We start from the raw sequence: 13,448 nt of genomic DNA on the forward strand, positions 1-13,448 counted from the left end.
ACTTCTTTTTTCCCTGATGTAAGTTTTTTTAAACAAATATGAAAACTATCCAAGTCTTGATCATCAGCCAGGATTTTGCCACAGCACAGTTTCATACTCTTATCTGAACTCATACCTGGCAAAGTATGCTTCAGAGTACAAACATTTAAACGAGTAATATATTTTATCTACAGATACTTAAGAAGGCATTCTTTTGCTGTCTATTTTGAGTGAAAATATATAAAGCTGTATCTAGCTAAAAATGCTTGAAATAGGGCTTCCCTGGTGGCACAGTGGTTGAGAATCTGCCTGCTAATGCAGGGGACACAGGTTCGAGCCCTGGTCTGGGAGGATCCCACATGCCACGGAGCAACTAGGCCCGTGAGCCACAACTACTGAGCCTGCGCGTCTGGAGCTTGTGCTCCGCAGCAAGAGAGGCCGCGATAGTGAGAGGCCCGCGCACCGCGATGAAGAGTGGGCCCCGCTTGACACAACTAGAGAAAGCCCTCACACAGAAACGAAGACCCAACACAGCAAAAATAAATCAATTAATTAATAAACTCCTATCTCCAACATCTTCTTTAAAAAAAAAAATGCTTGAAATAAAGCTATAATAGAAATTTTTTTTCATTTTTTAAAAAAGAGCCTAAATTCTTTATATTTTAGCTGTAACTCACAAAGTAGTATTTGATATTGTATTTTTATTATTATATCATGGTCATTATGTACTGTGTAATACTCAGGTTAGATTGGCGTTGTGAATTCTGATAAACGTTCAGCTGATGCTCCATGTGGACTTTCTCCTGCAAACTGTGTAAGAGTACTCCCAGAATGAGTTATGACTATTGTTGGATCATTGTGGACTGTACCTGAGGTTCAGATGTTTTTCTCCGGCAAAAAAATTTATTTAAATTACAAAAAAAAAAAAGTACACATGACCAGCATACAGCTCCCCAACACACACTGAGTCTCTTCTTGTCAATCAAGAAAATACAGGACATGATGATAATAGGAAGAGAAGCACAGCCTGAGGCCATGTGCATTTTCATTACATCTCTTATGGTCCCATAAAGAATGTGGCATGCCACAAATAACCAGATTTTTTAAAAATCTCAAACCTCATATAATTGGTTTTTCACTGCATAGTTTCAAATAATAAACAATAACTTTTAAGCACTTAGAGATATTCCTCAATGGTTATGTTTAATATTCTTATACATTTAAACAAAAAAATCTGGCTATAGAATTCTTTTTTTCCTTTTGCCTCTTATACTAAGCTAGAAGTCAAGAGGAAAGTAGGATTCTTCCCTCTGTTTTCCCCACTTTCTCTAGCTTCACTGGGTCTCAAGTTTCTACAAACTCATCACACACTCAGATAATGATGCACAGACCTTACAAGGAGGACAGAGGAAGCAGTTTGCAATATAGCACCTAGACAAATTCCAAAATATTTTGTGGGGTGGAGCCAACTTGCTGTCAAAATCAGACATTCTTTTCTTCTACATGGAAATGTTCGCTACTGGCAGATTTCCATCTTTCTGACATACCCACACCTTAAGTTTTATACTATCCACACCTATATAAAAACTCAAGCTCAAAACAATAATCCTGAGCCATCAAATGGGCTGGTTTAGCACCAGCACAATATCATAGAAGGCATGAAGCATTTAAGGGGATTTTACAACTATTACTCTCAATAATGGAGAAAGGATTCATGATTAAGTTATTCAAAAATTCACTATATAATGATTCATATCCTATTCCTCTTTCTCTCATGTCACATGTCTGTAAATATCAGCAAATCCCATTGGCTTTACCTTAAAAATCTATTCAGAGTCTATCTTCTTGTTACCATCACTACTGCTACAGCCATGTTCAAGGTACAGTCATCTCAAGCCTATAGAATAGCCTCAAAATTTGTACCTCTGCCCCTCTCTTAGTCTATATCCCTTTCACACAGAAGCCATAACATAAAAATAATATAATAATTAAGTAAAAATATAAAAATCATCTCAAAGAAATTGAAGACAACAAAAATTGAAAGATATACTGTGTTCTTGGATTGGAAGAATCAATACTGTTAAAATGGCTATACTACCCAAGGCAATCTACAGATTCAATGCAATCCCTGTCAAATTATCAATGGCATTTGTCACAGAACTATAACAAAAAAATTTTAATTTCTATGGAAACACAAAAGACCCTGAATACCCTAAACAATCTTTAGAAAGAAGCACAGAGCTGGAGGAATCATGCTCCCTGACTTCAGACTATACTACAAAGCTACAGTAATGAAAACAGTATGGTACTGGCACAAAACAGACATATAGATCAATGGAACAGGATAGAAAGCCCAGAAATAAACCCATACATTTATGGTCAATTAATCTACAACAAAGGAGGCAAGAATACACAATAGAGAAAAGAAAGTCTCTTAAATAAAAGGTGCTGGGAAAACTGGACAGCTACATGTAAAAGAATGAAATTAGAACATCCTCTAACACCATATACAAAAATAAATTCAAAATAAATTAAAGACCTAAATGGGATACCGGATACTAAAAAACTCCTAGAGGAAAACATAGGCAGAATACTGTTTTGGATCCATCTCCTAGAGTAATGGAAATAAAAACAAAAATAAATAAATGGAACCTAATTAAATTTAAAAGTTTTTGCACAGCAAAGGAGACCATAAACAAAACAAAAAGACAACCTTCAGAATGGGAGAAAATATTTGCAAACGATGTGACCAACAAGGGGTTAATTTACAAAATATACAAACAGCTCATATAGCTTAACATCAAAAAAACATACAACGCAATCAAAAAATGGGCAGAAGACCTAAATAAACACCTCTCTAAAGAAGACATACAGATGGCCAGCAGGCACATGAAAAGATGCTCAAAATTGCTAATTATTAGAGAAATGCAAATCAAAATTAGAATGAGGTATCAATTCACACCAGTCAGAATGGCCATCATTAAAAAGTCTACAAATAATAAATGCTGGAGAGGGTGTGGAGGAAAAGGAACTCTCCTACACTGTTGGTGGTAATGTATACTGGTAGAGTCACTATGGGGAACGGTATGGAGGTTCCTTAAAAAACTAAAAATAGCGCTGCCGTATGATCTAGCAATCCCACTCCTGGGCCTATATCCAGAGAAAATTCTAATTTGAAAAATACATGCACCCCAATGTTCATAGTGGTACTATTTACAATAGTCAAGACATGGAAGCAACCTAAATGTCCATCGACAAATGAATGGATAAAGAAGATATATACAATGGAATATTCCTAAGTTATAAAAAAGAATAAAATAATGCCATTTGCAGCAACATGGATGAACCTAGAGATTATCACATTAAGTGAAGTAGAAAGACAAATACCATATGATATCGCTTATATATGGAATCTTAAAAAATGATACAAATGAAGTTAGTTATAAAACAGACTCACAGACACAGAAAACAAACTTATGGTTACCAAAGGGGATAGGGGGGAGTGGATAAATTAGGAGTTTGGGATTAAGAGATACACAATACTATACATAAAATAAGTAAGCAACAAGGACCTACTGTATAGCAAAGGAAACTATACTCAATATCTTGTAATAACCTACAATGGAAAAGAGTCTGAAAAAGAATATACATGTGAGTATAACTGAATCACTTTGCTGTACACTTGAAACTAATACAACATTGTAAATTATACTTTAAAAAGGAAAGAAAAAATACAAAAACATAAAATATATATATGTGTGTATACATATATATAAATCATCTGAAAGTGAAATAAATATCACAAAATGGCAAATACTCTATAATTCCACTTAGATGAGGTTCTAAAGTAATCAAACTCATAGAAAAAGAAAGTAGAATAGTGGTTTACAGGGGCTGATAGGAGAGGAAAATGGGGAGTTTTTGTTCATTCCATGGGTATACAATTTCAGTTTTGCAAGAGATGTGTTGCACAGCAATGTGAATATAGTTGATACTACTGAAGTTACTAATTACACATTTAGAAGTGGTTAAAAAAAAAATTAAAATAAAAAAATCATGGTGGAAATTCCTCTACTCAAAAATTATCCCATGACTTCAAATGTACTCTCTAAAATCCTGAACCTTTTCCATGGCTCAGAGGGCTAAGCATGACTGACCCCCACTACCCTCTACAAGGTCTACACCAACCTCCACACCCACCATCCTACCTCACCTCCCACTCTCCCCTCACTCATTCTCTCCAGCCAAATTGGCATTCTCAACACACCAACGACGTGGCTTTGTGAAGCACACTCTTCCCTCCAGAAATCACATTGTTCACTCCTATATTTCATGCAGGTCTCTGATCAAATATCACCTGTCAGGATGATAGGACCAAACTATCTAAAATCATACCTGTCATTGTGTGCCTCTCTCCTGATTTACTTTCATTTAGCATTTATCAGCATCTGATCAATTTGCTATTTCTCTTCTCCCAACTAAAATCATAAATTGCAAGAGATTAAAAAAAAAAAGTTTTATGTTCACTGTTCTATCCCCAGTGCTCAGAACAGTACTTGGAACACTGTGGCTACTCAATAAATATTTATTGAATAAATGAATGAATGAATGGCATGAGTGAACGTGATTGTGGATAACTGAACTATAAAGGGAAATCCATTTCATTACATATTTTTTAGATCTTTACTCGAATTCCTGACCCTATTGCCTAAGTATGCTCAGCTTAACTGAATATTATTTTACTAAAGTGGAAAAATTATTTATAGGGATTAGGAAATATGTTAATATGTGAAGTACAAAAGTAGTTTTGTCTAGTTCTCGATGTTGTATATTCTTTTTTCATTCTTCTGAGATAATAATACACCCACAGATATCATATGAGCAGTAGTGCTTAGCAAAGCTGTGTGGGCTCATTAATGGTCTCAGTTCTGCCAGGGGATGACACACTGTGAAGTAGTCATAAATTACAGGCTGATTAAAAAATACACACACACACACACACACACACACACACACACACACACACACACTAAAGTCTGTGTGTTGTCTAACACTAAACTTATTAACTTTAGCCTGCATCCCTGAATGCTGATATGAATTGGTGCCAAGAGGCCTGTAAAGATGGAAAAAAAAGAGCAGGAAGGTAAAAACAGAGGAGAAACATAGTTAAGAAAACTGGAGCAAAAAGTGGTAACATAATAACACTAAATCTGTAGCAGGGAAGTATATCAGGGCCTCTTTAAATTATAATGAAAAAATGCAGAAATGCAATATCAGAAGTTAAATAAGGTCATTCATAAGAGAATATCTGTAGCATATTTCCGACCAACTGTGGGAGTAAAAATTCATGAATAATATTAAAGGTATTTACATGATCCACTGTTCTCCTGAATAGTGTTTGCCTAATGTAATAAGATCTGGATTGCTAGATCAAAATACAAATTTAGAATTGTAAGACCTAAACCTGACTGCCCATGCTATTAAAAAAGGAAGATGAACTTCTTTGAATATAATAGTTTACATCAATATTATCATTTTACTCCATTTATGTTCGAGATTATTCTGATTAAATTAATACTCTGTAATAATTATACTATACTACCCATGAAAGAGATTCTAATCTCCTTTTTTAATATACCTAGGTGTTGGTTTCATTTAAAACAAAGTCTTAGGGACTTCCCTGGTGGTGCAGTGGTTAAGAATCCGTCTGCCAATGCAGGAGACATGGGTTCGAGCCCTGGTCCGGGAAGATCCCACATGCTGCAGAGCAACTAAGCCCAGAAGCCACAACTACTGAGCCCACGTGCCACAACTACTGAAGCCTGCGCACCTAAAGCCCATGCTCCACAACAAGAGAAGCCACCTCAATGAGGAGCCCGTGCACCACAATGAAAAGCAGCCTTCAGTCGCCATAGCTAGAGAAAGCCCACATGCAGCAATGAAAACCCAACGCAGCCAAAAATAAGTAAATAAGTAAATAAATAAATAAATAAGAATTGCTTTAAAAAAAGTCTTAAAATTCAAACTTAATTTAAACAATCCCAATCTTCCCTTATAAAGTAATATGAGAAAATATAGCCTATCCTTTAAAAATAGAATATTCTTTAATAAACTAAAATCTAACTAAAAATTATTCATCTCTCCAATTCTTCTAAAGTTATTTTTTTAAAACATACATAACTATCTTATTTCCTTCCCACTCTTCAAAGTTGACAGTTACATTTACAAATGCAAAAAGCAAATACAGCTAAAAAGCTTTCCTCTTTTGTTTTTCATTTTTCTCTCAGTGAATATATTTAAATAAAATATCCTTGGAAAAAATGAGAAAAAAAAACTCCTTTATTAATATCAGAGTTTTCTAGCAGTAACATTCCCTCAAATTCTAATTTATCTGTATTTTATCTTTTAATCTGGACCTTATCTCCAGATAGTTAGGGCCTCCTGAGAGTATTTTATATGCTTTTCCTGAAAGATTTGTTTCACCTTTATTAACATCCTTAGCTTGGTTCACCTAAGGCAAGTGTTTGATAAATTTTTTTTTTACCACCCCTTCATTCTTCCCCCAAGCACAAGGATATATGGGTTAGCTCTACCTAGTTCAACTTGACTTTTTTTTTTTTTTTTTTTTTGCGTACGCGGGCCTCTCACTATTGTGGCCTCTCCCATTGCGGAGCACAAGCTCCGGACGCGCAGGCTCAGCGGCCATGGCTCAGGGGCCCAGCCGCTCCGCGGCATGTGGGATCTTCCCAGACCGGGGCACGAACCCGTGTCCCCTGCATCGGCAGGCAGACTCTCAATCACTGCGCCACCAGGGAAGCCCTGTTGCTATTCTTTAGCCAGCATTTTAACTATCTGAAGAAATCAATCCTTATTTCTTCTCAGAATCACCAGATTACTGTTAGTGAGTCAAGTTTAATGTATTACAGCTCTTTTTCCCCATCAAATAGGGAAGTATATCAGCTATCCAAATAATATGGGGAAAGCACTTTAAGTTACAATGTTTTCATGTTCCTTTTAAGCCAAGTAGATGTGAAAGGACATCTCAACATGACACTCCTCTGCTCTTTATTGCAGATTCATATAAGTGATTCAGTGAATAACTGATTCAACAAATGTTTTTGATAGTCTGTTCTGTACAATGTGCTGTGCTATGTGCCATGGAGATGAGGAGGCAGATTAGGTATGTTCCTTGTCCTCAAGGCGCTCACAGAAACCTAAAGTTTTACCTTTTAGTTTTATGCATCACAGAAAGTTAGGAAATATATACAGAAATAAGATAATTGTGTAAAATAATTGGCAAGCAAAAACCTCTGTATAAGCATTCATTCTATCAGATGCTGAATCTGCAGAAAAAGAAACAGTGGTAGATTGATGCCAAAATGTTCCCAACTCCTCACCACCTACTCGTGCCTTTTGCAATGTGACCAGCTCCTCCCTTCCAATGGTAGAACCAATTTCTCTACCCCTTGAATATGGACTAGCCTTATAATTTGCTTTGGTCAATAGGAAGTGCCCAAAGAGTCCATGTGCCAGATCGAATTGTCCAGGTGACTCAGACTCAGACTCATGAGCAATAATACTAGTTTATTCTTTTGTGTCACTAAGCTTGAGATGGTTTATTCACAGTTACAGTGTATTGCTGTGGTGATACATAACTGATATAGGATAGTGGACATAACATTTGCAAATGCATGGGGAACCATGGCTTTCTCTACTAGTATCATGCTACTTCATCTATATAAATGAAATTTCATGAAAAGCAGTGTAATAAAGGAAATGTAAGTTCCACAAGAGCATGAGTTATTATTTTTTTCTATTTTGTTCACTGATGTGGCCCAAGCATCAAGAAGAGTGACTGGCACAGAGGAGATGCTCAAATTGTTTGTTGTTGTTGAAAAAATAAATGTATTTAACCAAACATTTATTTGATTATCTCTGAATCCAGAGTTAAAGCCTCAGAAAAGGCATTTAAATGGATTCCAAGGAAGTGAGTAGAGTCCAGGAGGAAATTAGACCATTGTAGTATTACTCCAGAAATGCTATGACAAGATCTTAAACTGGGGTGGTGACAGAAAGAAGGGGAAGGACAGGCCAATTTGGCCCCATTAAATGGGTTGGGCTTGTCCCCAAAATATATGTAATTACTCATTCTCTAGAATCCTTTCCATTTATCCATTTCAAAATATCAATGAAAATGTGATAGAGTTTCTAACTTCAAGTATTCAGTCTAATGAGAAAATATTTCAGCCATCTCCTCTCTATATTACAACCCTATCTGACAGCACTCGGATAAAGGTAAATACAGACAGGGAATGGGGATGCAGCAGGGAAGTTTTTCTGGAAAAAGGTAATTCATTGCTGAAGCCGAAAGAAATACCCAGATAAAAGAACAGGTGAAAGACGTGTCAAGGGAGAAGCAGCAGCAAACACCAAGACCTGAGGCAAGAGACAGTATGGCAAGTCCTAAGAACTGTAAATAATTCCCTCGGGCTTGAGTAAAGCTTCAAAGAGGAAGTGAGACAAAAGAAGAAGACATAATCAGTCCATAAAGGACATGTAGACCTTGATAAATTTTCAGGTTCATTGTTAAGCTATGAGGAACCTCTGAGAGTTTTAAGCAAAGCAGTGACACAGTGAGGTTTAGAGTTTAGAAAGATCCCCCTAAATGTACTGTGGTGATTAAATGGAGAGGAGCAAGAATGATGAAGGAGAACACTCAGGAGAGTGCTATAGAGGTCCCAATGAGAAATGGTGGGTGAACAAATGTGAGAGCACTGGAGATGTATGTAAATGGATTTGATATTTTGGAAAGAAAATATGAGGGAGAAAGGAGTAGATAAGTAGCATTCTGACTTTGGCAACTTGTGGGTGGAAGTGACAAATATAAAACTAAAAGATACAGGAGGGGTAGTAGGCTAGAGGTAGGATAGTAAGTTCATTCTTGGACATGCTGTGTGTGAGATCATTTGAATCCTGAGATAAAGATGTGCAAAGAGAAGCGATCAATTTATTTAGCATTTTGCCTAGTCCTGTGTGGTGCCCGACCCACAATAAGTGCTCAATAATTCATTCATGAATGAATGAACAAAAGCAGCTCAGTAAAGAGATCTGGGGGCTTCCCTGGTGGCGCAGTAGTTAAGAACCCGCCTGCCAATGCAGGGGACACGGGTTCAAGCTCTGGTCCAGGAATATCCCACATGCCACAGAGCAACTAAGCCCACGCGTCCCAACTACTGAGCCTGCGCTCTAGAGCCTGCAAGCCACAACTACTGAGCCTGCATGCTACAACTACTGAAGCCCACACGCCTAGAGCCTGTGCTCCACAACAAAAGAAGACCCCGCTATGAGAAGCCCACGCACCACAACGAAGAGTAGCCCCCGCTCACCTCAACTAGAGAAAGCCCACGCACAGCAACAAAGACCCAGTGCAGCCAAAAATAAATAAATAAATAAAAATTTTTTTAAAAAAACACTGTCTACCCAGAATTCCATAACCAAAAAAAAAAAAAAAAAAGAAAAGAGATCTGGACTTAGATCTAGAAAAGGGAATTAATAGTATATATCCAGGAGAATATATGCTGTGGGAATACATTATATCAGTTCTGCTCAGAGTGTGTACTGCACACACAGCTGGTCCTCAAACTGTCACCTGTCCTCAATGGAATAAGCACAGATATTAAAAGTAAGCATTTGGAAAGTTTTATAGCAATGCAACAGTAATTTTACAACTGTTTTTATCAAATATAAAGAAATTAGACTAATTTCATATGCCTTTGTTTTATTTTTTATTTCTTTTCTTTAGTTTTTGGGGTTTTGTTTTGGTTTTTTACTTTACAAAAGTTTTGGTCTGTAAAGGATTGGATGTGTTAAAAGCAAACAAAAAAACATAAATCCTATGGGTAGCTTAAGCACAGAATTAGACCATTTGGAGACAGTGTTTATGGCTCATTTTGGCTCATTCTCACTTCCTACTATTCCTTTTTACCTGTTTTTTTAAACCCAGTTTTATTCCCTTCCTAGGATCACAACAATAAACTAAAGCCTCTTTTGTGTATTTCATATGTTTATTCAATTTGGCTCCAAAATTGTTCCTATAGCATGGATAAAAGATATTTCTTTCCCTCCTCTGAGTGCTATAGAAAGAACAATACGGTGGACAAAATTCTAAGTAGTCTTCTGGTGTTATGCCCTGTATAATTCCTATTCTTTGCATGTGGGCAGGACCTATGACTTGCCTCTAGCCAAAAGAATGTGCTAAGAGTGACTGGATGCTACTTTCTTGATTAAGATAGATAGATAACAGATCTCCTAGCAAATTCACTTTCATACTGACACTGAATAACTAAGCCACCATAAATTCTAAAACTACCAAAAAAAACTGAATTATAAAAACAACCTGTGGGGGCTTCCCTGGTGGCTCAGTGGTTGAGGGTCCACCTGCCGATGCAGGGGACACGGGTTCGTGCCCCGGTCTGGGAAGATCCCACATGCCACGGAGCGGTTGGGCCCATGGGCCATGGCCGCTGAGCCTGCGTGTCCGGAGCCTGTGCTCCGCAACGGGAGAGGCCACAATAGTGAGAGGCCTGCGTAACGAAAAAAAAAAAAAAAACAACCTGTGGGACCAAGACGTGGATCATTTCCCAGTTGAGTCTTCAGATGAGACCTCACTCTCAGCCAGTATCTTTACTGTAGACTTATGAGACCTCCAAGCAGAGGACCCAGTTAAGTCAGGCCTGAAGTCCTAACCAAGAGAAGATGTGAAATAATAAATATATGCTGTTTTAAGCTGCTAAATGTGTGGTAATCTGTTATGAGGCATAGAAAACCAGCGCAATTAGATAGGTGTTTGATAGTTGCTTACATTCAAATGAAAAGAAATGTGGGTAAATGGGGCACTGGTAGTGCTATTTCTATCACTCAAGACATGAGGAAAATGAAAAATAGTGAAGGAATAAAAATTATTTTTGGATGGAATGAAAAAGTCTTGGAAATGAGGAAAAAATTCATTAAAAAAGAATTAAAAACCAAGTCAAATGCTTAAGAAATTTCAAAAAGAAGAACTATGAAAGGTCATTATATTTCATAAGAAAATGGAAAAGAGTCACTGGCTCCTTTTGAGAGAGTAGCTTCACTACAATATGGAACTTCAAAATCAATATTGTTAGGAATTGGAGAGGGGATGAATGGTGCAAATTTGGAGATAACAAATACAGATAAATAGAACAATTTTTTCAAGTTAAAGACAGAAGAGATATTTAATGGAAATTGGGTGATGCAGAGTGCAGGGTTAAGGAATGTATATTTCAACATGGTGGAAGTAAGGATGAAGTAGAGAGAAAAAGACTAATGATGCTCTAGGGATAGGTGCTTAAGGCATGACACCTCAGGCTCAAGTGGAAGCGTCAGTCCTGAAGAAAGGCACTTTTTATTCTCAGACTGTTAAAAAAAAAAGGATAAAAGGACATGTAATGTGGAGAGGAGATTTTAAGAAGCTCACATAGGATTGTCTCTTAACTTCTTGATTAAAGAAGGGAAGCTGTCCACTTCAGAATGAGAGGGAAGGACTGGACCCTGCATTGGAAGTGAGTGAAGGTTTGGAATAGCTCTTTTGCAGACTGTGTTAGAGGATCAACAAGAGATTAATGAAAGGATTAAGAAGCAATTAAAGTTAGACAGCGTGAACTGGTAGTAGGCCAAGTCTGTAGAGTTTTGCTTGAAATCTGTCACTGATGCTGGGTAACAGCTAGTAGAAAGCTGAATTGATGGCAGATCGGTGGCTCATAGAAAGCACAGCATACATCACTAAGGATGAGACCTGCATACACTACTTGATTTGAAAAGGACAGCCAGAAGATAGAGATTTTAACAACAGATGGCAAATGTACTTTCAACCAGCTATGATATCGGTTATTTTTTAAAATTCGACCACTAGAAAACAGAAAACACCCTAGAGTGTTTTAATCAAAGCCTATTTTATGTCCTTAACAGTCCAGCTAACTTCCTTAGACCAGTCCTTATTCTCCAGTTCCGTGTATATTTTATTTTAAAATATGTATAAGAAATTGTCATTTTCTTAAAATGTTTTAAACAGAAGCAGCATAGTCTACTAGGAATTTTTATGTAGAGCTTAGCATCCTGATTCTGTAACTTAACTAGTTGCGATGGGAAAGTTATTTCATCTCTCTGTGCCTTAAGTTCCTTATCGTAAGTAGGGATAATAATCTCTAACTCTCAGTGTAGATGTGATAATTAAATGGGATAATTTATGTATTGGTACCATGGCATATATAATGATTTTTAAATAATGTTATTTAAATTTTTTCATAGAAGCAATGTAATTCCATAATTATTTTTGCTTTCTAGAACAAGCCAGTAAAAAATACTGAGAAAAATTGGAAAACACAGCAAAGTAGAAAAGTAAAAATGATAAAAAAAAAACCATCATCCAAGCATTAAAACTTTTAATATTTTAGTATCAAATATAAAATTTTATAACCAAGAGACAGTTGTAGGCCATAAAGTTCAATCCTTGCATTTTACAGATGAAAAAACTGAGGCCCAGAGAATAGAGCTGGATTTTCTAAGGGTACAAAGCTTATTAGCTATAGAGCCAAGTATAGAAATGAGGCCTTCCAACTCCAGTGACTTTCCACTCACTGTAATGAGAGGGTTAAAAACATTGCACTGTCAACAACCAACATTTATTGTGTTCACATATACTCAGGGCACTCACTGCTCTGGGTGTATAATCATTATTTGTTATAATTTCACACCTATTAAGAAACCAATTGAAAGCCTACATGTAGATAGGCAAAAAGACAATCTTTCTAAATAAAATGGAAAATAACACCTTATACCTGTGCCTGCAGCATGAACTGTACAAAATTCATTTCCTCCAGTATCACAGTGTGCAAACAGTCTATTTTTGCAAGAGAAAACATCCATTTTTCAACTACACTTGATATCAAGGAAAGCATGATGGCTGTAAGTTATCCACTTTGTAAGCTCTTAAAACTCAGTCCCAAAGGCTCTTAGGCCTTATCAACAGGCCTAACTGATGTAAATTACTCCACTGAAAGTTCAGAAAAAATATTTTCCCAGATTGTTAAAGACCTCAAGCCTAGCCCACAGACTTGACATTTAGCCTGCAATGTGGTATGGCTCAAATTAGCTTTTTGAGGTGAACAAGGAAAAAGAAACAAGGAAATATGGAGTGACCTCAAAATGATGTTCCCTGGAGGTCCACTGTTGAGTTAATTTGCAGATGATAATTTAACAAAGAAATAACTTCAGCATATCCTCTTATAGTGATTTAGACATTAGTCCCCCAAATTTTGTTTGCACAATTTTAAGAAGGTATTTCTAAAAAGAACACCTCCGTCTGCTTCTTTTTAAATAATAAGAAGTTGAGGGGCTCCCCTGGTGGCGCAGTGGTTGAGAATCCGCCTGCTAATACAGGGGACACGGGT

The sequence above is a fragment of the Tursiops truncatus genome, chromosome 4 (genome assembly GCF_011762595.2).
Source record: "Tursiops truncatus isolate mTurTru1 chromosome 4, mTurTru1.mat.Y, whole genome shotgun sequence".
Lineage (NCBI taxonomy): Eukaryota > Metazoa > Chordata > Mammalia > Artiodactyla > Delphinidae > Tursiops > Tursiops truncatus.